The sequence below is a fragment of the Protopterus annectens genome, chromosome 5.part0 (genome assembly GCF_019279795.1).
Source record: "Protopterus annectens isolate FY-2018-M chromosome 5.part0, PAN1.0, whole genome shotgun sequence".
Lineage (NCBI taxonomy): Eukaryota > Metazoa > Chordata > Ceratodontiformes > Protopteridae > Protopterus > Protopterus annectens.
The window spans coordinates 1,284,698,856-1,284,724,311 of NC_056735.1; positions in this window are offsets into that span (position 1 = coordinate 1,284,698,856).

Consider the following 25,456-nt stretch of genomic DNA (forward strand, 5'->3'; position numbering starts at 1 on the left):
TAGAACATGCTGTAATTCCCATTCCACTAGGACTAAATTTGAATAACTGTTGGCACAGGGGGTGCCCATGGCTACCCCCATTTCTGTAAATAACTTTTTTCACCATGTATAAAAAAAATATTCTCCAAGATCAATTCAAGCAAGTCACAAATAATTTGGGTTTCTGCTGGGGTCTTTATTTATTTTTATTTATTTTATTTTACATTTGTTAGCCGGGATAGTCCAACTGGGCACATGTCCATTTACAGCAGAGGCCCGGGGAGAAAAGCTCCATCAAGTTATCATAGAAGCTGACATGATAAAACATTTACATATTACATAAGGATACATAGATTTAAACGAAGAGCAGGAAAACATTACAGCATACTAAGGTATTGTCTTGATTCAACAAGTCAAAAGTAGATCATGGAGAAACAACATACTTACAGTTAAATGTTATGCATTACAGAGTAAGAGGCTGAGATATTATACTGAAATAACATAATAACAAGTCTTGAAAGAGGATGTAGAAAAACAACTTATTACAATTCTAGGTTTGCATTAGATTCCTGATGCTTACAGCATATAGATTGAAAATGTGGATTGTTATGTGATGCAGGGGCATAACAATTTATTCATTAGGTGCTCTTTGAGATAATTTTTGAATATGGTGAGTGAAGGAGCAGAGGTTAAAGAAGTGGGGAGGTTGTTCCAGTTTCTGTAAGGTTTGTATTTCTCTGTTCCGTGTGGACTCCCAGTTGCAACGTTAATCATCAACAAAACATTATGGTTAAAGAAGTGGGGAGGTTGTTCCAGGGTCTTCTTAGTTGATAGTATCCTTCTAATGGATTCTATTCCAATATCATTTGGGATAGTAGTAAAAAGGTTGTTAACATCTAAGGTGGTTAACAAGAAGTCACAGTCATCCCTTTTGCTTTCCATAACCGTATTTAGTTTATTTAGGAAGTCATCTGTATCTCTTAAGACTGTTTCATAAGAGCTTAGAAGTTCTCTTAATTCTTTTTCCACATAAAGGGACATATTCTCAGTGACCCAACCTTGCCTTGAGACTATGGGATGTAGTGGTGGATTCAAGATATCTTTGTGTATCTTGAGAAGTCCATTTATACATGGAATAGTTGGTTTAGGAACATCTAGAAAGCTGAACAATTGCATATCAATTTGTCTTTGTAAAACCATGTCATTCAAATAAGAACTAACTTTGTTCACAGCCTGAGTTACTATGAGAGATGTAACCTCAATATATGTTTTAGGGTATTTTAACATATTCTCCATCTTATTTAAGTACCATGCCGTGTCCATAACACTATGGCTCCACCTTTATCAGCTGGTTTCAATGTGATATCATTATTTTGCTGTAAATAGTGTATTGCTTCCTTCTCTGTGGGAGTGATGTTCCTGTAATGTTTAGTATGAGGATCCATTCTCAATTTTTCAACTTCATTCGTGCAGAGTCTGGTAAATAATTCTACTGCCAGATGACTGACTGGTACAAAGGTACTTGTTTTTTTTAGGTAAGTGTTCTGCTCCTGGTTGTTCCCAAATATACTTTTTAAGGTTACATTCTGTCCAAGGCATTTTAAATCGATCACAAATTCATCCAGACCTGATCTAAATGCAGGAATAAAAGTCCTTTTTCTAAGATAGACTGCTCAGCGGGTGTTATAACATGTTTAGAAATGTTGACTACAAATGATCTTTCTCCATAAGAGGTTTCTTCCTTTTTCGATCTTGGCTTTGCGATCTGTGACTCTTGTATTGACTCTGTTTTAGAAAAATTGGTAAGGTAGCAGTTAAAGGGAGATGTGTGCCATTTTTCTTGGGTATGGCCCCTGAGACAGTGGTTCCTGGTGTATTCCCTAAGTTGGTATCCAAAATACCAATTTGCTGTTCTTGTGATACGTGATTGGTCAGTTGATTCTCATCATCTGTGTGTGGTATTACTATAGGGTTCACATCAGTGATTGTAGAATTCATTCTTTTATTAGAAAAAGTTTGAAATCCCTGTTCTCCTATATGTTCATCTCCGGGCCACTCGAAGATCCTTCCTTGCTTAAAATCCATGCTGGCAAAGAGCGGAAGTCTTTGGCTTCGTATATGTAAAATGGGTGGTGTAATTCCATAATTGATTGGTTCTAATTATTTTTACTGTCTGCAGATTGGACGATCGATTACTGACATATTATTTAAATATGAACATTAGTCCCACACTCCACTACGATCTGAGGAAGATTTTATCGAAAGCAAAAGTGATGACTGTGACTTCTTGTTAACCACCTTAGATGTTAACAACCTTTTTACTACTATCCCAAATGATATTGGAATAGAATCCATTAGAAGGATACTATCAACTAAGAAGACCCCAGCAGAAACCCAAATTATTTGTGAATTGCTTGAATTGATCGTGGAGAATAATTTTTTCATACATGGTGAGAAAAGTTATTTACAGAAATGGGGGTAGCCATGGGCACCTCCTGTGCCAACATTTATTCAAATTTAGTCCTAGTGGAATGGGAACTACAGCATGTTCTACACACTAATAATCCATGGTACAGCAACATCTTGCACTATGGACATTTTGTTGATGATTTATTCATCTTATGGAAAGGTGATGTGGACCAATTCCAACAATTCCATAGGCACCTTAATGCTACTACTTCATATCTGACATTCACATCAAATTATTCCAGATATGTCGTCAGCTTTCTGGATGCAAATATTAGACACAATGAGATAGGAAAGTTGGACATTGAATTGTAGAGGAAAAGTACATGGAGAAACCTGTATCTATTGAAGAGTAGCATGCATCCTAGGCACATTACAAAAAATATTATGACCAACGAAACTATTAGAATTCATAAATGTTGCAACCGGAAGTCCACATGGAACAGAGGAATACAAACCTTACAGAAAAATCTCAAAGAGAGAGGTTACAAAGAGCAAGATCTACAGCCTATTATCAGAGAACAAAATGAAAGGTCCATACAAGAGAATACCACAACCAGGTTTCTCTTAACTTATAGTACTGATAATTGCCAAGTCCAGAAAGTGATAAACCAATTCTGGCCTGTTTTAACACAAGATCCACAGTTAAAGGACATAGTCGGAGAAAGGCCACAATTCAGTTATAAAAATAAAAGGAATATAAAAACACTACTGTGTATTAACCATCACAATAGAAATTTAATAAAAGGGTGAAAAGGCACATTTATGTGTGGCACTTGTAATATTTGTCCACTCATAGATAGTAGTAACCAGTTTGAACATCAAGTAACCAATGGAAAATACACCTTTGATGTTAAGGCAACATGCACAACCTATAATGCCATTTACTTGGCTATGTGTAAATCTTGTCTATCTTTCTATGTGGGAAAGATGAACCATATGTTTAAAAAATGAGTACAAAGATATCAAAGAGACATCATTAATAAAGATGTGCATAATGCCCTGGCTCTTCATATAGATGCAAACAGAGGACATTAATTTCTATTTGAAGTCATTGAGAGCATTTGCATTGGACCAAGGAAGGGTGATATTGAGTATATGACTGAATTAAGAGAAACCAAATGGATAATTAATTTAAGAGCTGATCTGCCTCCAGGTCTGAATAGTATTATCCCTCTAAAACCAGTATTGAAACTGAAGAGACAGACTATAAAGAAACAGCATATTTAAATCAATGGTTCACACTATGAGCTAACATTGGTGTGTTTTTATCCACACGTATTTTTTCTCATAAAGGAGACCCATTATTGATTGAATAAGTTCTACATTCATCGTAGGATCCTTTTCAGTCATATAAAGAATGCAATTCCTACTAAAATTGATGCTATTAAGAGGTCACTATTTTCCAATTGTGATTTGTAATTCTTGTATTTTGACAACTTGGATTGGTTTAACCTTATCCAATCACTATTGCCCTCTGACTAGTTAAAAGCAAATTGCTATTGTTAAATTGATCATGCCTCTGTTTTTGCAAAGAAATCTGGCCTATCTTTGAGAAATATCATATCAATGTATAAAATAAGATTGAACGACCTATAATATACGTTAGGTGAAATGAATTGTTTTCATAAGATACAGGAAACATATGATACCCATATGAGTTGTGTAAATCTCCATAGCGATATGGGAAACCATCTAATAAGTGCATAATGGGACTTTAACACCCCTTTTATTGTTTAGTGACTTTGATTGGCCTTGGAATCAAATCAAGCATCTAGGATTGGTTAGTTGTACAGACTAGGAGCTTTTGATTGGCAAATTATGTCTGCTAGTTTTCCTATGGACTATCATATACCAAGATATCAGTGGAATCTTGATTGCCACATAGAAACCCCTTGGATGATATGTTATTGAATTTACATAGGAAGCCTTTGAGTTCCCTAGAATTAATTCTATGATGGTCATAACTTGTTCATTAGAGATGTAGCAACACAGCCGCAACTGTCTGTCAGTTTAATAATGTGTTGAATGAGACTACAGCACTTCTGCCAGCTTTTGAGCATCCTTGGTTGGCCATAGAGATTAATGAAGCAACAATGATAGGTTGCTTTTACACTCTGAAAGTTCTGATTGGTCAATTATGCTCCATAGACCCTTCGTGGATTCTCATATTCCAAGATATGAGTGTCAACCCGACTTTACAACTAAGTATTTTGTCACATATGAACCTTTCAGTTAATTCAGTATCTAGTTACTACTTAAGAGGTTTTTCATCTTTTGGATTTTTTGATTGGACATGATTTTCGTGTACGTACATCGACTGGTTTGTGCTTGGCATGATTGGCGGGCTTTGTGTTTTTGGAATAGGGATTGGTTGCTTATGCCTGACAAGTCATCTCTTCCCCATTAAGACGGGGAGTATTGGGATCACGGATTTTTTTTAACAACCGCATTTGTTTTGGCTGACTAATGCAGCCTTACTGAGACCTTTATACTATGGAAGCAATTTCAGTGATCTTTGCTAGGTATATACAGACGACCTAGAATTATCATAGTAAAGCATCCCTTAGGAATTTTGATACTGGCTGTTGTTATACTATTGGGATTCCTGATTGGGTACAAATTATACCTAATTTACATTCTATCTAGGATCTGCATTCTCTACGTGAATAGAAGCCATGCTGGCAAAGAACGGAAGTCTTTGGCTTCGTATATGTAAATTGGGTGGTGTAACTCCACAATTGATTGGTTCGAATTATTTTTACTCTGTGGATTGGACTAACAATTACTGACATATTATTTAAATATGAACATTAGTCCCACACTCCACTACGATCTGAGGAAGATTTTATCGAAAGCGCTTATCGTGTGTTAATTAAGGGACTTTTATTTCATTTTGTTTTAGTTCTGTTTAAATTAAAATGATTTTAGAAATTCCTTCGTTTTGGACCTCATTTGAGCCATCTTTGCGTCTCTGCAGGACTAGCCTAGGTGAACTCACTGTCATCATTTTTTTGCTGCTATTTTCTAGGCAGTTCACCGCAGCATTGGGAGAACTTTATTTTTGTACTTAGTTTCTATGGTGGGAGCAGAGTTTAGCAACTTTCCCTTACACAGAAAAAGTCTGTTTAGAAAGCAATTTTGAAATGAGCTCATAAATAACATTTTCAGAATGTTTGCACTACTGGATCACTACATGAAAATATAAGCAAAGCTACAGGAATCACTAAGTCCTGCAAAAATCAGTTAGATGTAGAGTTAGCAGAAAGTAAGGTAAGAAGGAGTATAGCTGGGAAGTCATGGAAATATGTTCATAATAATTAGGTGTTTCTTATACTTGTAGATAGTCCAGACATATTCTTATTCTCAGAATTATGTCACATTTAGAACGAAATTGTCCTTATTATTATCAGTGTAATATCAGAGCTACAGAAAAAAATGGTTTATAGTGATGGTGTGTGTGTGTGTGTGTGTGTGTGTGTGTGTGTGTGTGTGTGTGTGTGTGTGCGTGTGTTGTGTGTGTGTGTGTGTGTGTGTGTGTGTGTGTGTGTGTGTGTGTGTGTGTGTGTGTGTGTGTGTGTGTGTGTGTGTGTGTGTGTGTGTGTGTGTGTGTGTGTGTGTGTGTGTGTGTGTGTGTGTGTGTGTGTGTGTGTGTGTGTGTGTGTCTGTGTGTGTGTGTGTGTGTGTGTGTGTGTGTGTATACTGTGTGTGTGTGTATGTGTGTGTGTGTGTGTGTGTGTGTGTGTGTGTGTGTCTGTGTGTGTGTGTGTGTGTGTGTGTCTGTGTGTGTGTGTGTGTGTGTGTGTGTGTGTGTGTGTCTGTGTGTCTGTGTGTGTCTGTGTGTGTGTGTGTGTGTGTGTGTGTGTGTGTGTGTGTGTGTGTGTGTGTGTGTGTGTGTGTGTGTGTGTGTGTGTGTGTGTGTGTGTGTGTGTGTGTGTGTCTGTGTGTGTGTGTGTGTGTGTGTGTCTGTGTGTGTGTGTGTCTGTGTGTGAGTGTGTGTGTGTGTGTGTGTGTGTGTGTGTGTGTGTGTGTGTGTGTGTGTGTGTGTGTGTGTGTGTGTGTGTGTGTGTGTGTGTGTGTGTGTGTGTGTGTGTGTGTGTGTGTGTGTGTGTGTGTGTGTGTGTGTGTGCGTGTGTGTGTGTGTGTGTGTGTGTGTGTGTGTGTGTGTGTGTGTGTGTGTGTGTGTGTGTGTGTGTGTGTGTGTGTGTGTGTGTTCATTTTGAACTGCATACTTTGACAGTTTTTTCTCACTTATTTGGTAGGGTTCCAATCTGATTGGAGTCATGCTTTTGTTGATTTCTATTTTCTTATATCTACAGTCAGTGTTTTAAAAATATGAGTATCCCTTGGCTTTTTCTCTTGTAACAAAGTATTTTCCTATGTTGTTCTACTCCTTCTGCAATTACTATTTATTTGTTTTTCATTTCTGCCTATGGATGTGGTTATGCTAGATATCTGGTTTCTTACACTATGTCTAAGCAGCATATTTACTGTCATACAGCTCCAACTGTAGGATGACATATGACCTGTAGGATCTCAGCACACTCTTTAATTACTACATCCAGTTAATTTTCCCTGGACTTAGTGATTCCTGTAGATTGCTTATGTTTTTCATGTAGCATTCCAGTAATGTGTGGTCTACAGTCTTGGACTGTATCAAAATCTTTGGAAATAACAGTTGTTAAGATGTGGATCGTTGCCAGTTTCTTACACTAAATAATGCTTCATCTAGATATGTTGCCAAGAGCAATAAATACTGCCTTTGAAGACATAGATCATAATAGGATATCTTGAAGAGCTATTTACAGCAGATAAGTATTGCTTAATATGCTCTGCATATGCAGGTCAGTGTGCAGACTAGTCCATGGTTCTCTTAAGGGTTCTGGTATTTTATCTGAATAGTACCAGTTTGCTTTGCTTGGTTACCAAGGCAAACAGTCTATATTTATTTTGAATTCTTCTATACTCCTTTTGCTGGGCTTGTCACATTTCTCTGTCATGTTCAGTTCTTTGCTTTGACTTCTTTTTTTGTCTTTATTCCCATGTATCTGTACTAAAAAGTCATGTGGTACACAGAGAATGGTGAATACTCCTAATACAGAAAAAGAACAGAAGAAAAAGTGAGCTATGTTTCTGTACTCTTAAACACTCAATCATATGAGCATTCAACTTTTGTTGTACAACATCTGAAGCTGTTATGCTTGACCCTCACTGCAGCACAACACATCAGCATCCACAGAGTGCATTGGTAGTGATACAACAGCTTTAAAAGCTGTAACACACTTTGTGCTGCCACACAAATAACACAAGTTTGGCTAAGTGATTTAACACCTGTAAAAGCTGTTGGCTCTCTGTGAGTTACAGACTTCAAAGCTATAAAGCACTCAGGTTCAAAGGTTCATAGGTGTGAGCTAGGCTAATGACCACAAGGGCCTTTTTAAGCCTAGCCATGCATCCCGAATCTCTGACAAGTTCTGGTATCCTTGATAAGTGTAAGCAGGGGCTTGGGAGGTGAAACATTTACAAGTAGCGGCCTGGGAGATGAACTCTGTCCAGGCTGCCTGTGTTCATTATAGACATAGGTGCCAAATTTCCTTTTCCCCATCCAATGTTCCAGGTTACACTTGAACTGGTTATGGAGGGACTCTGCTTCATGTAGACTGGGAGTGCTGCTACACTCGCTTCTTTAACTAGTAGTATCATGGTGCAGCTAAAACTCCCTGCACTACAAACACTTGTGAATGTGCCTTTCTGACCATAACTAATGTGTTACGTGCTCTCAAAATGTATGGCAAGAATCAGTTCTCCAGGTTTGTTTTACTTTGCTCTCAAGGTGAATTTCTTGACATCCATGTCTCAATCACATAACACATAGATATGCTTGGAGAACTGATAATCCTCAGTATCTTTATCAATCCAAGCTTTTCTGCTAGGTATAACTCTGCAAGTTTATTTTTCCTCTAGAACTTCAAAACTCTGTTTTATTGAGTGTCCATTTACTCAGACTTCTTATTTAAACAAATATTTTTAGGCAGTGATGTATATGGTATGTATAAAATGTTTTTTGTCTATCTGCAGTTCACTTTTTTACTTTAATTTGTTAAGAGTATCATATGTTAACATATCGGTAGCTATCCTGTGCCTGCTACCACCTTTTTCTTCTTTGTTCAATATGGTAAACTCTAAGTCTTGCCTATTGGTGTCACTGTTTGCAGTTCCATTGCATGTGCATATTGCTCTCTCCATATCTGTCTTCATTCTCTATCTCACTACCATTGTTTTGTATCATTGGTGATACAGTGATACATTTGTTAGCATTCAGGACTCTCATCTTGCAGGTTCACAGGGGTAAAGGTAAGTACTAGGCTAATTGCCCTTGCTGACCATTTTAAGCCTAGCCAATTTCCCTTTTGACAATTGAATTAACCTATCTCATTTGGTTATAGATTGGTCTTACACATCCCATGGGCGATAATTATATATTACTCCTAATGAGAATAACTGGGGTCACACCACAGATAATTTAAGGGAACTCTTGAATGGGATAAAGAATTTAGGAGTTGCATCTGTCCATTAGTAGACAAGGGGCTGTCCTGGGGTAAATTTTCTGTTTCCCATTCAAAGATCCAAGATGCACTTGAATGTGGACAGGGATGAAATTTGCTTTATGTGAATAGGGAGACTGTTCCATAGTAGCAGCATATACCTGTCCTTCCAAACTGTTCTGCTGATGTTGCAGAAGAGATTCAGATCACTAGACTGAGTATTTCTGATGCCATTTGCTTGCTGATGTGCAGTATTGGGATGGAGGATGCCTTGTATGCCAGACACAGGTCATATCTTAGCAGTTTGTAGGATATCAAGTATAGCGACATGCCTTTGAGTTGGTCCATGTAGGACACGTTGTTCAGGTCGTGAATCCTTTTAGTAAGGTATCTCTGTGGTTGTTCTAGTTGATGTATGTGTCTGGACAGATACATGCTAAAGGAGGCATTATATTCAATGACTGGCCTAATGTGGGCTGAGTAAAGGGGGACAATGACATCCATAGACCTTGGCACAATTCTTTTGTTTCTAAGCTGTGCAATACAGAAGGACTTTCTTACAACAATGGACTCACATTGGCCACTGTCCACATAAGTTTCCAAACCCCCAAACAACTGGGTCTACTCTTAGGAGCCTATTGTCAGTGTGGTAGAACCCTGGAGTAGATGACTTCCCAACGGATGCCTCATTTTTTGGCACTAGTTATTTATCTGGGAAAAACCTTCCTGCAGGATAGCTAAGTCATTTGGGATTCAATGACTGCTCCTAGCTTCCAACTAAGCACTATTGTCCTTACACTCTGGATTTTATCAGAGTTGTAACATATTTTCTGTAGCATGCTTTTAACTCAGCTGCCCAGATGCAAATTAAGAACATTCAAAGTTACTTTAAACACATGATTGTTATTCAAGTCAGTAACCATTCAACATATTCTAAAAGTTCTTAACCATTTACGCACACCAACCATTCAAAACAATTTAGAACACGTCATATGTGAAACAGTAAGTATATAAAACATAAATAAGTAAATAATTACGTACATGCAATGTTAACCTATCAACTTTACCAACCATTTAAAAGCATGATTTTTTTAACATTTTCCTAGTATCATTTTACACTTTGTCATGTAAAATTAACATATTTAGTGGCGTGTCTGTTCAAGGCAATAGCTGACTTATTATTTTTTTAAGCCATAAAGGGGTCCATACATTCTGTCCCTCAGCCTGCCATTCATCTTTCCAACATTGTAAGAAGAACAAGCTGTGCAACATGCCAAATAAACCACCCCTGTAGTGCCACGACTACATACCCCAGGGCAGGCTATAGTTCTATCATGTCCATCAACCATTAAATAGGGACCTTTGTTAATGTACTTACAATCTCCCACATCTCTTCATTTTCCACTTGTGATGATATCTGTCTTCAAATTAATTTCTTTCCATAATACTCTTAGTAATTTTACCTTTTTCCAATACTCAGTTTTTAATTTTTTACATGTTTCTGCATCCAAGATTAGGGCATTGTATAGTATTCCTAAATTGCACAAGGGTAAAAGTAGACCTACATTCAGGCATTTAGTCTGAACACCAGCATGAGTTACTGAATGTTTTTCTTTATACGCTGATTGCATTTCAAATCTAGTTGTGCAAAATTTATCATCTTATGTAAACAATTTTTAACATGTTGGATAAATGAAAGTCATATAATATCTGTTGTAAAGAAACCTACTTATTTATATTAAACATTAGATCTGTTTTCATTTGTATAATCTTAATCGAGGGAGTAGATTTTGTATGACAGGATGATGTATTTAGCAATTCAGTTATTTTTGTTCTAAATAAGTTAGCAGCATTAAGTCTATCAAAAAATTCTCAATATATTTATATTTTAATGAGTATCATATAATGCTACTAAATATAGATAGCATTAATTCCATAGAATGCATTGGCTAAACATGTTATTCTTTATCCCAACCATTCATTCGTCTTTAGAGTATTGCAAATAGTTGAAAAGAGTGGGAAAGGTGGGGACTTTATGAATCTGTTAGAGACTAAAGAGTTACGTTGGATTTTTAAACTGAAAGCACACTATCCCCCTGGATTGAATTCCTATGTCTCTCTAAGATCACATTTGGCATTGAGAAAATGATTTGTTTTTATTTTTCTTTTGTTCCATTTATTGCATTTATTTTATTTTAGGATGTATTTAGAGGACTTTGTAGTTACATTTATATCTATATTAGCTGATAAAAGTTTGGTCATATTTTGAAGATCTTTGCATATATTTTCTATGCATTAACAAAGCTGTATAACCTTAAGAATTCTCAGCCTTACTGTGTATAAAGTAATATTTTTATTTTTATTTTTATTTTTATGCAAGTACAGTCATGTAAATGAGTTTTACTAGCTATATAACTTTGGTATCCATTATGTTTTTGTTTTTGAGTATTATATCCATTTATTTCCATACACTCTTTTACTTTTTTGCTCAGATTGTATATTCATATTTTATTCTATTTTATTTTATTTATAGAAGTTGTGCTTTAGACTAAATCTGATTGTTTAAATACTTGTTTATGGTTAGAAAAACATTTTCATATTTAGACTTGGAGCTTTGTTTAATATTCACTAAGAGGTTTATTTACTTATATATATATATATATATATGTCAATATACATTTATTTATCCATCATTCTTTATTTTTATTTTATGTTTATTTTTATTATTTATTATTTTTATTTTGTCTTTTACCTTCTACTTCTGTAAGTTTATTAACTAGGCAAATGTTATATTAGTTTGTTTTCAAACTAATAAGAAGGTTTTGCTGCTAGTGCAGATACTAAGCTGTGGCTTGGCTTTTAAAATACATTTGATTGTATTTTTGGGCATAAGCCCATTGAATTTTAAATTTTAACTTTCTCTTTAAAAAGCCTACTTTTAGCTTAAGCTTTATTGGATAATTAATTAATTGATTAATGATATTAAGTAATTAGGATGCATCACTATTTAAGTTTGCTGTTTTTAATACATTGTCATGGTCTGAGGAAGCGTATCGTTGATACGTGAAAGCGCTTACCAATTAAAGTTTATTTCAATTTACTTCGTGGTGAGTCCGAGGTTTTTCTTTCATCATTCATTTTCTTTTTTACTGAGGACTCCTTGGCTGGTGCAGTGTTTCTCTGAATAATTAATTCCATAGAGTTAATAAAATCTTTGATATAATCTTCTTGGTAGATCACCACCATCACCACCCTCCCTTCTCAACCTTCATAAATCTCAAATTGCCCATTCTGTTAAATTTAAGTAAAACTTTTCTTTAAGCATTATTTAAATTAAGAAGGGGATGGTTTAGGCAAACTTACATAATTTAACATTATGTTATAAAATGAATAATTAATGTTCAAATTTCTAGAAAGCAATCTCAGGTCTGTCCAAGTTCTGACCAAACTGTCCCTTCTACTTGGTATGAAAGGGAAATTGCAAGATAAAGTTTTGGCTGCACAAAATTAAAAGTCTTATCAATCAAGTTAAAAATAGTTGCCCCACTGAGAGTAAAGGTCATATCATTCTTTCCTGACTCTCACTCTAAACTCTAAGTAGATTTTTGGATTATTTTTGCTGGCGGGAAGCTGATTTACTTGCTGTTCACTTTGCCTCACATATTCTTTTGTTTGCATTGCTGAACGCTGTGTCTGAGTAATACAAGAAGAGTGCCTTACAGCCTGAACCAGCCTTTGGTCAACTGGTTCCCTAGGCAAAAGGGTTCCATAGTGTCCAAATAGAGACAATATAAGTACCAGTCTGACATAGCTGCAGGTAAAGTCCACAAAACTTTAATAAAAATAAAAAAATAAAAAACTAAGCACTTTCACGGTATATTCCTACCACTTCTTCTGCCCCCATCCTGGTCTACCTACACCATCCAGATTATTATTTTTTCTTCATTTTTACTCACATTCAGTTTTTCTTGTATTTATTCAACACATTTAAAAGAAACAATGTATTTACTGCTAGAGAGTCGCCCTGTGGCAAAGGTCAGGTATGCTTACAGCAAGGCATCCATCAGTTGTTTCCTGTGGTAAAATAAACAATAATTCCCATTATGTACACTAGTGCATGAAGATAGATTTTAATATGCTTTTTTGTTTATTATAAATTAGGAAATTATATGTCACATTACTTTTTCCATTATATAAAATGGGTCTATTATTTATAAACAGTTTATGCTAGTGATGCCGTTTGCTTGTTGTTGAATGAAAGCCCTTAATCTGTACTATATTTGTAGCCATTAAATCTGCCATTGTGTTTTTGTTTTCAGGCAACCAAAACATCCATCCATCCATCCATCCATCCCCAACCCCTTTTTCCCATTTTGCACATGGGTCAAGGTGTCCTTCCACAGTGACAATTATCTAGAGCCAAGGTTTACATTACCAGGTGGCTAGCTCTGCCATGGTAGTTCTTCCATACTGCACACTTGCACACTCTCACGGCTATGGCCAATTTTGAGTATCCAGTCCACTTACTGCACGTCTTTGGCATGTGGGAGGAAACCAGAGTACCTCATTAAAACCCACACAAACACAGGGGGGGCATGCAGACTGCACATAGAAGGTACCCCAGCCGAGAATTGAACCAGGGAAACTCTTGGTATGAGGCAATAACACTACTGACTCTGCCACTATGCCACCCGAAAGCAAACTCACATAATTTAACATTATGTTATACAATGAATAATTAATGTTCACATTTCTAGAAAACAGTCTTAAGTCTGTCCAAGTTCTGACCAAATTGTGCCTTCTTCTTGGTATAAAAAGGGAAATTGCAAGATAAAAGTTTAGGCTGCACAAAATTAAAAGTCTTATCAATCAAGTGAAAAATACTTAGCTCATTGAGAGTAAAGGTCATATAGTTTTTTCCTGACCTCTTACTCTCCCCCTGCCCCTCACTGTAAACTCTAAGTAGATTTGTGGAGTGATTTTGCTGGCGGGGAGCTGATTAAGTTGCTGTTAAGTTTACTTCACATATTCTTTTGTTTGAATTACTGACTGCTGTGTCTGAGCAATGCATGATGAGTGCCTTACAGCAAGGCATCCATCACATACTTACTCTAAATGTAATTTCTCCTCCATACCCCATTCATCTATACCACTAATTTCAATACTGTCAAAAAAGAACCAATCACTCCACATAATTCCACTGCAACCTAAAACAAAATCTTCAGTTCTTCCCTTTACAACCTAAGAACTCTCCAGTCCAGCCAAATGTCTCAGCACTCTCTGCTTCCTAATTTCAAATCTAAACTATTAATCTTCTTTAAGCAGTATTTGTCCCTCAGACATATTGTACTAGTATTAAGGGATGATATCCATTACAACCCAGGACCTCCAATTGCACACAGCCATACCCTTACACCCACTGTGCACCATGCATGGCTATAACCTCTCCTACAAATCCCGTCTAAAACTATTCAGCATAAACATCCAAAGTCTGTGTAATAAAGTTCACTCATGGTTTAAAACTCTTAATCATGATATTCTTATACTAATCAAATGTGGTCAAAGCTTCCTGATTCTGTGGCAACAAGTTTCAGCTCTCACCTTTCCCAACTCCTATCACCTCTTTTTTTCTAATGTCAAAATCTTAATTTCAGTCCTAATGATCAGCATAGCTAAGGCAATCACTATCATTGCTTCCTACCAGTCTCCTATTAGCAGTCCCAATACTACCATATTGTAAGGTATACTCTCCTGGATATCCAATAGGTTACTTCATCAAATTTTCATCCAAGGAGATATAAACATAAACTGGACACTACCTTCTCAGACCTCACTGTACACAAGTGTGTAGTTCTTCAGCTTTACCCAACTCATCCCTTTCTCAGTTAGATAAGCATCTGGTACCTTTTTTTACTCCTGACTGAAGTATCACTATGGACTCCAAGAAGATAACTTAGTGTGGTGTTATCAGCTACTCTGAGTAATCACCATCCCACCTACACAATCCTTAACATCTCTATGAAGGCCAAACCCAATATGGGTAACTCTATCAGGAATCTTTCTTCCCTCAGTAAAGATAGCTTCATTGCATCATTCAAAACACATAATTCTAATAATCTAAAAGATATTTCCCTTAAAGAATAACATCATTTACTTTAAACATCCTTAACTACCATGCTCCAACTTTATTGTTTAACAACCAAAGAAGAATAAAACCTTCTCAACTTTAACACCTTAGTAAAGTGAAAACAACTGCAATCACTCCTAATAACCTGCCATCCAAATTACCAAAAACTAGTAACAGACTATTTCAGTTCTAATTAATGTATCTATCCAAGAATCTCACTTTCCTAGCATTTGGAAATAAGTCTATATTCTGCCAGTCCACAAAGGTAAAGTCATACCTCTACAAATCAATTACCATATTATCTCCACTTGCCAAAATAATGTTGAAATGCATTCATTGCCAACATCTAAGCCTACTTCAGAAGTATAGACTCCTTTCTGTCTTTCTACAAGGCTTCCATCCCTACCATAGTAAAGACACTGCTCTCCTACTCTTAATCAATACCGTACACTCATTCCAGAATGATAACCTTCTTTTCTTTACTATTTTTCTCAGTCTATCAAAAGCTTTTGATACTGTATCTCACTCTAAACATTTGAACTGACTTTCTGAAATATGTCTCTCAACCAAAACCCCTCAGTGGTTACAAACCTACCTTAGCAACAGAACTTAATGTGTGAAATGGAATCATGATGTATTACCTACCATTCTTACTATTCCAGTAGGAGTCCCCTAAGGATTGCGTCTTAGTCCTATATTCCTCAATATGTTCATAAATAATCTACCATGTGCTACAAGTCATTCTACATTTATTCAATATACAGATGATTCTGACATTTTATGGTCTGCCTCAGTAATGGCAGAACTTCAAAAAGTAATGCAAAGTGCATTCTCCTCCATCAAAGTTTGGCTAAATAACTCTAATATTGTCCTTAACCCATATAAGACCAAACCCATACAATTTTCCTACAAATTTAACTCTGGTTATAAAAATAGCCATTCTCTGCAGTTCTTAAATTGCACTAGTATTAAAATTGCCTCCCAACACTAAACTGCTTTGAGAAATTATTGATGAGCACATACAATTTGATTTACGTGTTCAACAACAATAAAAAAATGGTTATACTCTACAGAGATAAATGTTGCCTATCTGACTGTGGACAGAAAGCTTTAGTCACTGTTCAGTCAACTTGCTTTATGTATGCCGCCTCATCATTCTCTCTCTCTCTCACTACATCACATTCTGTCCAGCTCACAAAACTTGAACAATTCTGTGACAAAATAGTAATTATGCTACCAACATCATTAACAGAACTCATCACTGTAAATATATCAATCAATTAAACTGGGTTAAATTTCCCAAAACTTCTAAAATATAGTCAACCAAAAATAGCATGTAGCATCGTCCATTACCCCATAAATGGCCTCCTTTTCTTTTATGATGTATTGATATGCTCCCACTAAAACATAACTCTCCTCTAACAACTACGTTATTGTCATTAAACCTTCTCATGGGGATCATGGGGGATCATCATAAACCAACTACCTGGCTAAGATGTGACATTCCCCACCTGCATCTCTCCAGCAAACCTCTAATCCTTTACACTTTAGCAGTAACCCTCAATTATAAGCCAGCTACATGGCTAAGATGTGAAATTCCCTGCCTGCATCTCTCTAGCAAACCTCTAATCCTTTGTACTTCAGCAGTAACCCTCAATTATTTCTCCATAATTCATGGTGATGACTTTTAGACTCTGCCCTAGGCTAACATATTCTTCATATTTTTAACTCCTTCCTGCTTATTCATACTCACAGAAACCTATAACATTTGACTAGGTAAGCATAGCTTTCACTTCTTTCCCACTGTAATCTTACTTCTTTACTATGCTTCTAAGACCATCTGGCTGCTATTACTCTTCTATTTTTGTAGACTTCCATCCTAACTAGCCCACATGATCTTCTGTATTTTGCAACCTCTTAACCCTAACTTTATTTACACTGTTTTTCATCTTTTCTTCTTTTAGGTTAATAACTGACCTCATACCAACCTGCTTCGTCATGCCAGGCACTTTTTTCCTATGAAAAGTCCTACCATGACCCTTTGGTAACATTATAAAATAGGCAAAGTCATATATTCTTCTACTGCATATAACTTTGATCAACAGTCTGATAACTCTTCTGTTTTGTAATTATTGATAATTATTATTTCCCTAATGACTGCATTTCCTAACACAAAGATAACAGAAATATAGGTTCATAGGTTCATAGGCTGGTACTAGGTTATCGGCCCTAGGGCCTATACAAGCTAACAATTCCCTGGATATTTCTTCCCATATGACAGTATGATTGTATCTTACTGTATTTCCTTGTGCTGCTTGCAATATGGCTGTTGCTGTAATGTTTTTGTTATTATAGTGTATCTTTCTTTGAGGCTTTTCTCTGTAGGGTTCCACAGAAATGGGGGGTTTTGCCCAGTCAGACTTTCCCCAGTAAGCAAACACAACAAATAACAAATTGTCTGATACTTGCTTCTGAACCAGAGGCAGAGCATACAGACACACTAGGCATGCAGGGAAGTTGTGAAGATAAACATGTTTCTAACTAGTTGATGTTTGTTGTGAAGATAGACAGTGAAGTGAGGTTTTATCATTTTCTGGCAATGAGACCTTAAGCAATAGGCAGAAAAAAATCATAAAAAGAATGTGATACAGGCCATTTATGCTTTTTAAAATATATACTTTGAACAGATGAAATTACATTCCAATTAATTCTGCACAATAACATATAACATTTTATTCTATCTATGTTTTGACTTTACTTGTAATATTTCTTATATACTGCCACTTACTTTCTTAACATTAAAGTTCATTTCAGTTTGCCATTTGTTATAATTCAATAAACACAAATTCATATATTCATGTCCCCCTTCCTAATAAGTAAAGGGGTATGCAGTTATTGCCTGATCAACTCACCTTTACTTAGTTTGCAACCATAGTCCCCACCAAAACAGATGTGCTAATTATGGGATGATTTGGTTTATCAACATAGAAACTGATCAGATATGCTTGTGTACACCAGTAATTTAAGTAAGCCTGCAGCAAGCTAAGTGCATCTGACAGTTTCACACCTTTTTTTGGCCAATATATATCTGTTGTGAATGTCTTTAAAAACAGTATTTTGCAAAGAAGATGTTTGCAGCTTGGCTGAATGTTTTAGTGGGAGAAAAACTGTCCACACATAATGATCTGCCTGGAAACGCATATTTGAGAGTTTGCCCTCTACATTGTTTTCCCATTTGTAGGCATGATCTCGGTTTTGTCTACAGCAGTTAGGCAAAATGTTTTATGGCTTATGAGTATCTTAGAAAACTATGATTTTTTTTTCAAAACATCAATCCCTTTGGCACAGAGCTGTATTTCTAGTTGTTATACTGGAAACCTGACTTTTGAAATGCTTAAATGCCACTTTAGAAATGGATAAGCAAGGAGTGACTGAGTTTCCAACTAGTCTTTATGCCTAGAGATTGTAGACTAGGGTGCAATTCATTAAGTAAAGTCCATTCTCCACCCCTGTTTAATGATGTGAGATTGTTAAACAAGCATATAGCTGCCATATTGCTTGAATAGTTTCTTATGGACAATGGAAGGTAAATCTGTGCCCACATGAATGCAAGTGACCAGGAGAATATGTTTACAGTACAGAGGGAACATTGTATGACACCTTTTGTAGGTGGGCAGTGCAGGCCATTAATGATACAGAATGAAGTACAGAAAGGGGCAATAAGTCTGTGGACAATGTAAGATAACTGAGAAGTTAAAACTGAAATTAGGAAAAAAGAAAGAAAAAATAAAAGACTGTCAACTGCATGTTCCTTTGTGGCATGAATATTTGAAAGGCTGTAGTAATTTCAAATACATATTTTTTCCCCTGGAAAGCTGTCACATTTTGTTGTAACACATTATAGCACTAATAGAAAAAGAAGAGTCAGCATGTGTTTCTGTGCAGGCCCTAAGGAAAAAATAAAACTTCTGTTCCAGAGCTCTGTGGAAGTACAGAGTACCAGTGAATGTAATGCATGTTACACACGCACATCAAAATTGTTTTGCTTATTTAAAAGTGTTCCATTACTTAAGTTTTGAGATTTATTTCCCTTTTGTAACATCTGTAGTATAGGAATTCTTGATGCTTTTTACCCATCAGCACGGTATGCTGAATTTGCAAACAATACAACATCTGGGAACATACTTGCTGGAGGAGAAGAAGCCGCAGGCCAGGTCTATTCCTTGAGTGATACTGCAGCTTGCCTGTGCAGAGTGCCAAACTTGTAGCTGTAAACAAGAACACATATTTTAAAGAACACATTGTTTGAAGGAAGTTAACAGTTTTCATTATATCTTACCATGACTTGAAATTACAGTAAATATCTCATCTCACTTTTGTTCATTTCTAGTGAAGTATGGCAGATTTGAAAGTGATACATTTCTTTAATTTTTATTATAAATACCTAATTCTGTCCATAAGGACTGATAGCGTGTGCTGTCTAAGGCAGTTCTGTGGTTAGAAACACTGTCTAGTGCAATTGGTTCTGTGCTGCTAGATGTAATGGAAGACATTTGTCCTTTGCTCAGATTTAAAGGTCAGACTATTAACTCACCATTCTGTAGTCAGCTTCTACTAATCAATTTGATTGATTTAACTATGCCAGAGATGTGCAAGGCTGGAAGGCTAGAAAAATGGAGGTACTCTGCTATCCAAGGATGAAATAGACAGCTAAACACAGACAATCACCTTATTTTTGTACTTTTGTGCAGTGTAACGCCTGACCACTGTGGAATAATTACACACTGGAAATATAAGAATATTTGTATCACAATGCATTTTTATTTCTTAAAAAGTAATTTATATTATCCTCTCTTTTACTGGGAAGGAAAACTGTAACATCACTTTTATACGTAGTACTTAGTTTATGTTTTGAGTGCAATGCCTGTATTCGGATGATCTATTTTTAACTATTTTACTTAGCCTGCTAACTTGGAGTAGAGCCAACAGTGAAATTTGACAACATTGTTTACATTACATCTGTTTTTTGTTTCCTAGTACTATGATCATTTCATACCCCCCACTCCATGCTTGTTGACCATGATGCCATTCCCCCATCTAGTGCACTTCAACCCCTTCATTCCCCAGGGTGGAAATGTTCTCACTAGTTTCCCTAGAGTAAGAGCCATCTGGCAGGGGTCATTTTCCAGGCAGCCCATGGCAAGTTAGTGCACTCATCAACATCACAGAAATTAGAGCTTTCTTTATTATTTATCCTGTGCCCAACCCCTGGTGATGACATGGGAATTTACTGCACTGCAAAGACTACCTATACCCCTACATCAGGTGCATGTCTGCTTCTCCACATGTGCATGGCAAGGGCTACCTTCAGTGGGTTGTTTGATCATGCCCATACCTGCCTACAAACTGGCTCCTACTCATAAACCGCCTCTGCCCGCTGGTAGAAGCTAGGTCATTAATTGGAGAAGGGAGCATTGCCAGACTGAGGTCTATTAGCTGAACTCACCAAGCATGCGAACAGACATTTTCCTCTGCCTGCACTGTGAAGCACCTGAGATGCTAACTGAACTCAGGATGCCTGGATAATAAACAGGACTTTATTTTTGTAAGACATGGGTGTGGGCTTCTACTAAGAGTTGTGTAATAAAACTTCTAATCATTGTAATGGTGAACAGCAACATCTGTAATAATTAAAATATAGTGGAAGAGGGTCTTCCTTTTACTGTTTCTCGTATGTTAATAAATATGGTTTTATAGTAGTGACACTTTTGGAATTATTTAATAACTGCATTTTGTTTATTATGCAGACCTTCCAAAAGTTTTAACCCCTTTTTGGGAGAGAGCCAATGTGACATTCATACTAATTCATTTCATCAGTTGTAGTAGGTTGGGTGCTTTGTTTTTATGTAATGAATAACACTGTGTATGAGGAAAAACCTCACCAAGCAATCGAAGATTCAAGGCGGTAACAATGAACAGATATTTCTCAAGTGTCTGTTATTTGTATGACTGAAGAATAATCTAAGGGGTTAAATATAAGTGCATTGTTTCTTGCAGACTTATAATGGCTGAGACTTCAGAGTCAGTAGACGATGTATTAGAAATCACTTTCAGATTAGTAAGTAAGTATCGGTACCTTACCGAATTTGCCCAAGTGTTATAGTGACAAGTACCTTCAACAAGCCTTCTGATCATAACCGATGATAATAACAAACTATCTCAACTAGTAATAATAATAATAATAATAATAATAATAATAATAATAAAAAGCTTAAATGGCAAAGGAAGTGGACTTTTAAGTTCAGTATCAAATTATTCTCCCAATGAAATAATAACTCCAAAAATAAAGATATACAAATAATCAATCCATGACAGCAAATAAGACATATGCTTCTTTTATTTAAACATAATCTGAAAACTGTCCATAATTTTGTCCAACTTCAGTTTATTAGAAAGTAAATCATAATCTGTAGTAAAATTCTGTTAGAGTTATTGCAGGGGATTTCAGAATCTTACTTAACATTTCTGAAGAGTTAACCCATGAGGAACATTTACTGCTTCAGGTGCTTCTGAATAGTATAGATTCTTGTTAAAGAAATATGTAAAATGAAGGAACTTAGTACTTCATGTTACCATACCAAAAAAAATGTGTTCAGTATTTTAAGATATGGGGTTACCATGGGGTGTTCTGCATCTACTTGAGCCCCAGCTGCTCAAATTCCAGAAACACACAGCCAGGCCAGGGACTTGCATGATTGTAAACTTGCCCAACCAGCTGCTTGCACTTGAACTTCTACGTGACAAAACTGCTTCCACAACATGTGCTCGTCCTAGGAGATGAATATAAACAAGGGCGTGGACTGGGTAACTGGAGCCAGGAGGGTGCTGTTGGGTTTATGGGGGACACGGAGTGGAGTGGATTCTTTAGAGTTAGGGAGGGAGACAGGGGTTTTAGGTTTAGGGAGCAATTGTTGATGGGAGGGGAAGGGGATTTTAAATTTAGATTTAGGGAGGAGGAAGGGGATTTTATGTTTAGAGAGAGTAATAAGGATTTTACAGTTAGGAAGAGGGACAGGGATTTTAGGTTTAGGGGGTTGGGTGGGCTTTAGTGTTAGGCAACTGGTGGGAGATTTTAGGGTCAATATAAGGGTTCTGATAGGGATAGTTAGCATTACAGAAGAAGGGCTAGTAGAACTTAGTGCACTTGCCAAAATGAGAGAGTGGCAGTGAGGACGTGTGTCTCGAGCACATATAGCAGACCGGTAACCAAGAGCAGTCCTTATAGAAGGCTTATTCAATGTGAGTAGTTCTGAATGTTTCTAACATCTGTAGACAAAAATACACTCAGACTCTAGGGTGGATTGCTGGATGCATTCACATACAAATTAATTCAGACTTTAGTACACAATTAACTTGTTTCTTAATTGGCCAACTGAGACACAAACATACATCAGAAAGCAGACTGCAAAATTCCAGTAATTACTCAGGTCAGTATTGGTATGTTACTTTCCTGGGGACTTGTCCAAAAGATAATCTCTGTCAGTTTTGAAGAAAACCATAATATGATTATGACAGTTGCCATGTCCCACAAGTTTTCTGCAGCACTTTTTAGCAAGCTGATGTAGAAACACAAGGAATTACAATGTACACTGACTCCTTGTAATTATATAATTAATGGGTAGAGTTAGTCCAGTCAACAAGTGTTAACACACTGATCAACAAAACAGCACTCAAATCTACTCCTTTATAATATCTCATCACCCAAATTACAACCAAGGCGGAGGTTCATATGCCAACAATTCCCTCATCTGCAAAGCATGCAAATAAAGAAACTAACTATGCTGGCCATAAACAGAACTTTGTTTCTTGTACATTTCTATTGAGTTATTTAGGTATATCAGAAGCTGGCGTTAAGTCTGCTGACTCTACAAACTCATAAGAGGAATTCCATCTGTTATTAGATCAGTGTGATCTCTAGAAAAGAAGATAGTCAATATTGGAATCTTAAACAATAAAGAAAGCACCTAGGCTTCAACATTTAATAATAAAAAGCATTTTGTCTATACAAAAATAAAGGTGAAGAGTTTAAACAGGTTATCATGAGATTGTTACACAGTGTTACAAAAGCTAACATAATACAATGTATTAATTCTTGACCATCAATATTAACATCATAGACTAGGGACTCCAGGGAACTTTATCCTGATTATGTATATATTGTCCTTTTGTATAACTGTTCCTGTAGGAAAACAATGCATTCTGGTATTGATGCATTATGTGGAGTATAGTATCAGATACACAGAAAGAGTGGGAGGGAATACATACTTGTTTATTATTCAGTGGAACACAGACATTCAAAATTCAAATAAGTATGCTTTCCAGACTTGGACTGTAATAAGTATTTTCTGTGATTAAATTATCTAAGTTAAACAAATTCCAATAAAATGGGCAGGGAATTTCAAATTCACTGTTTTGTTAGGTAAAAGTAAATAATTCTTTTGATGTTAAAGTAACTTCCCAGAGTTAACAGCCACCAGATTTTAAAGACATTTATGAACTTGTAAAACAAATCCTATTGAATAACATCTGCACAGGATGCTCCTAAGTAAATTATATACTTACTTTTTCACAGGAAACCAATGTTCTCATAAAGTAAGAGACATCCTAAGTTCCAGATCAAGGTCTGACATCACCCCATATTCATAATAATGGAATATTTTAGAATATTAAGTACTTTGTTATTTTCTGATGCAACTCTGCTATACAAAATATTGTCATTATTGTACAAAAATGAAATTGTCAAATATCTGGTAGTTTTCCTAGCAGATAAGAAAAATCTGCAAAAACTAATTGAAACAAACATTTCAGCAGGTGTGGTCTCTATAAAAAAAAAAACTTGCCCAGTAAAACTACAGATGGTGCAGTGGTGCAGCGGTAGCATTGTTGCCTCCCATCAAGAGGTTCTCCAGTTTGATTCGCGGCTGGGGTGCCTTCTGTGTGGCGACTGCATGTCCTCCCTGCATTTGTGTGGGTTTCTTCTCATTTTCTCCCAAATTCACAGACATACATCTGGAACATTTCTAACTGGGACTCTGATGAAAATTGGCTATGTTCCAAGTCAGACTTTCCCGGGTAACAAATGTTAAATAAACGTTAACATCCAGATCTCATTCGTCTGCATTACAAACTGGACAATTTTATTCCATTGCTTGCTGTGAGAATATGAAAATGGGGTTCAGTCGGATTTATGGGGATATGGGGCACACTGAAAGCATTTTTGGTTACTATTATACCCTAGACAGAGCACAGGGAGTTTGATAGCTTGTATGTTTTATTGCTCACCTGAATACATTACCTTGGCATCTTTGAGCCAGTGATTTTATTTTTAAAAGCAGGCCTAGTCAGTCATGAGGGTAAGGTAGCTTGATATCAGAAGAAGAAAGTAGGGTTCTTTTTGTCCACCACAAAATAAAACAAACTTCTTCTCTGATCTCCATCAACAGATGAGTGTAGTTTGACGTGGTAATACTTGGCCACATGTTCTATACTCTTGGATCTGTGAAACTTAAATAGAAGCACACTGTGGGAAAAGAATGCCAGAATAAAGAATGTGCAAAGAAAGGCAATGGAAAAGATTTTTAGTCTGCAAGAGGAAGCTAATAAAGAAGGTAGGAAGGTAGTGGAACTTAAAATGCATGCTTCAGTTAAAAAGAGAAAGATATATATATATATATATATATATATATATATATATATATATATATATATATATATATATATATAACTATGTTTAGCGAGAGAAGGATAAAAAAAGCCAAGTATATTAACAAAGACCAAGAAAACAGCATCTTCTTATTGAATAAATGGACAAACAGAAGGAAGGCAGAGGACAGGTCAGAGGTGATATGAAAAATTATTTCTTAACAAAGACTAGCATAGGCACATTCAGTAACTTTCCTTAAAAATGGGCAAACCAAAAGAGCCATGATTCAATAACTTTCCTAAACAAATGGCTGAATCAAAAATATTGGTGAAAATCAATAGTACACCAGCTAGACATATAGGTGTTCATGGGGGATGCAGGGAAAGAAAGGAAGAGCTGCTTGTAATCTGCAGTAGTGAACAGAACTAGTGAGGATTTGCTTCTTTGGAACACTCTGATTTTCTGACTTGAAGTTTGTCTTTAAGGGCTTGCTGTTGAATCATGTTAACAAAGTCATACTAAGGTAATCACTTCAGCCTTTTCTTTTTCACTGTGCTGTAAATTTCATTGTGTCCTATCTCACTTTTCTGCAGAAGCACAAAAGACACCTCATAGGCTTTAGACAGCCAGTATGAG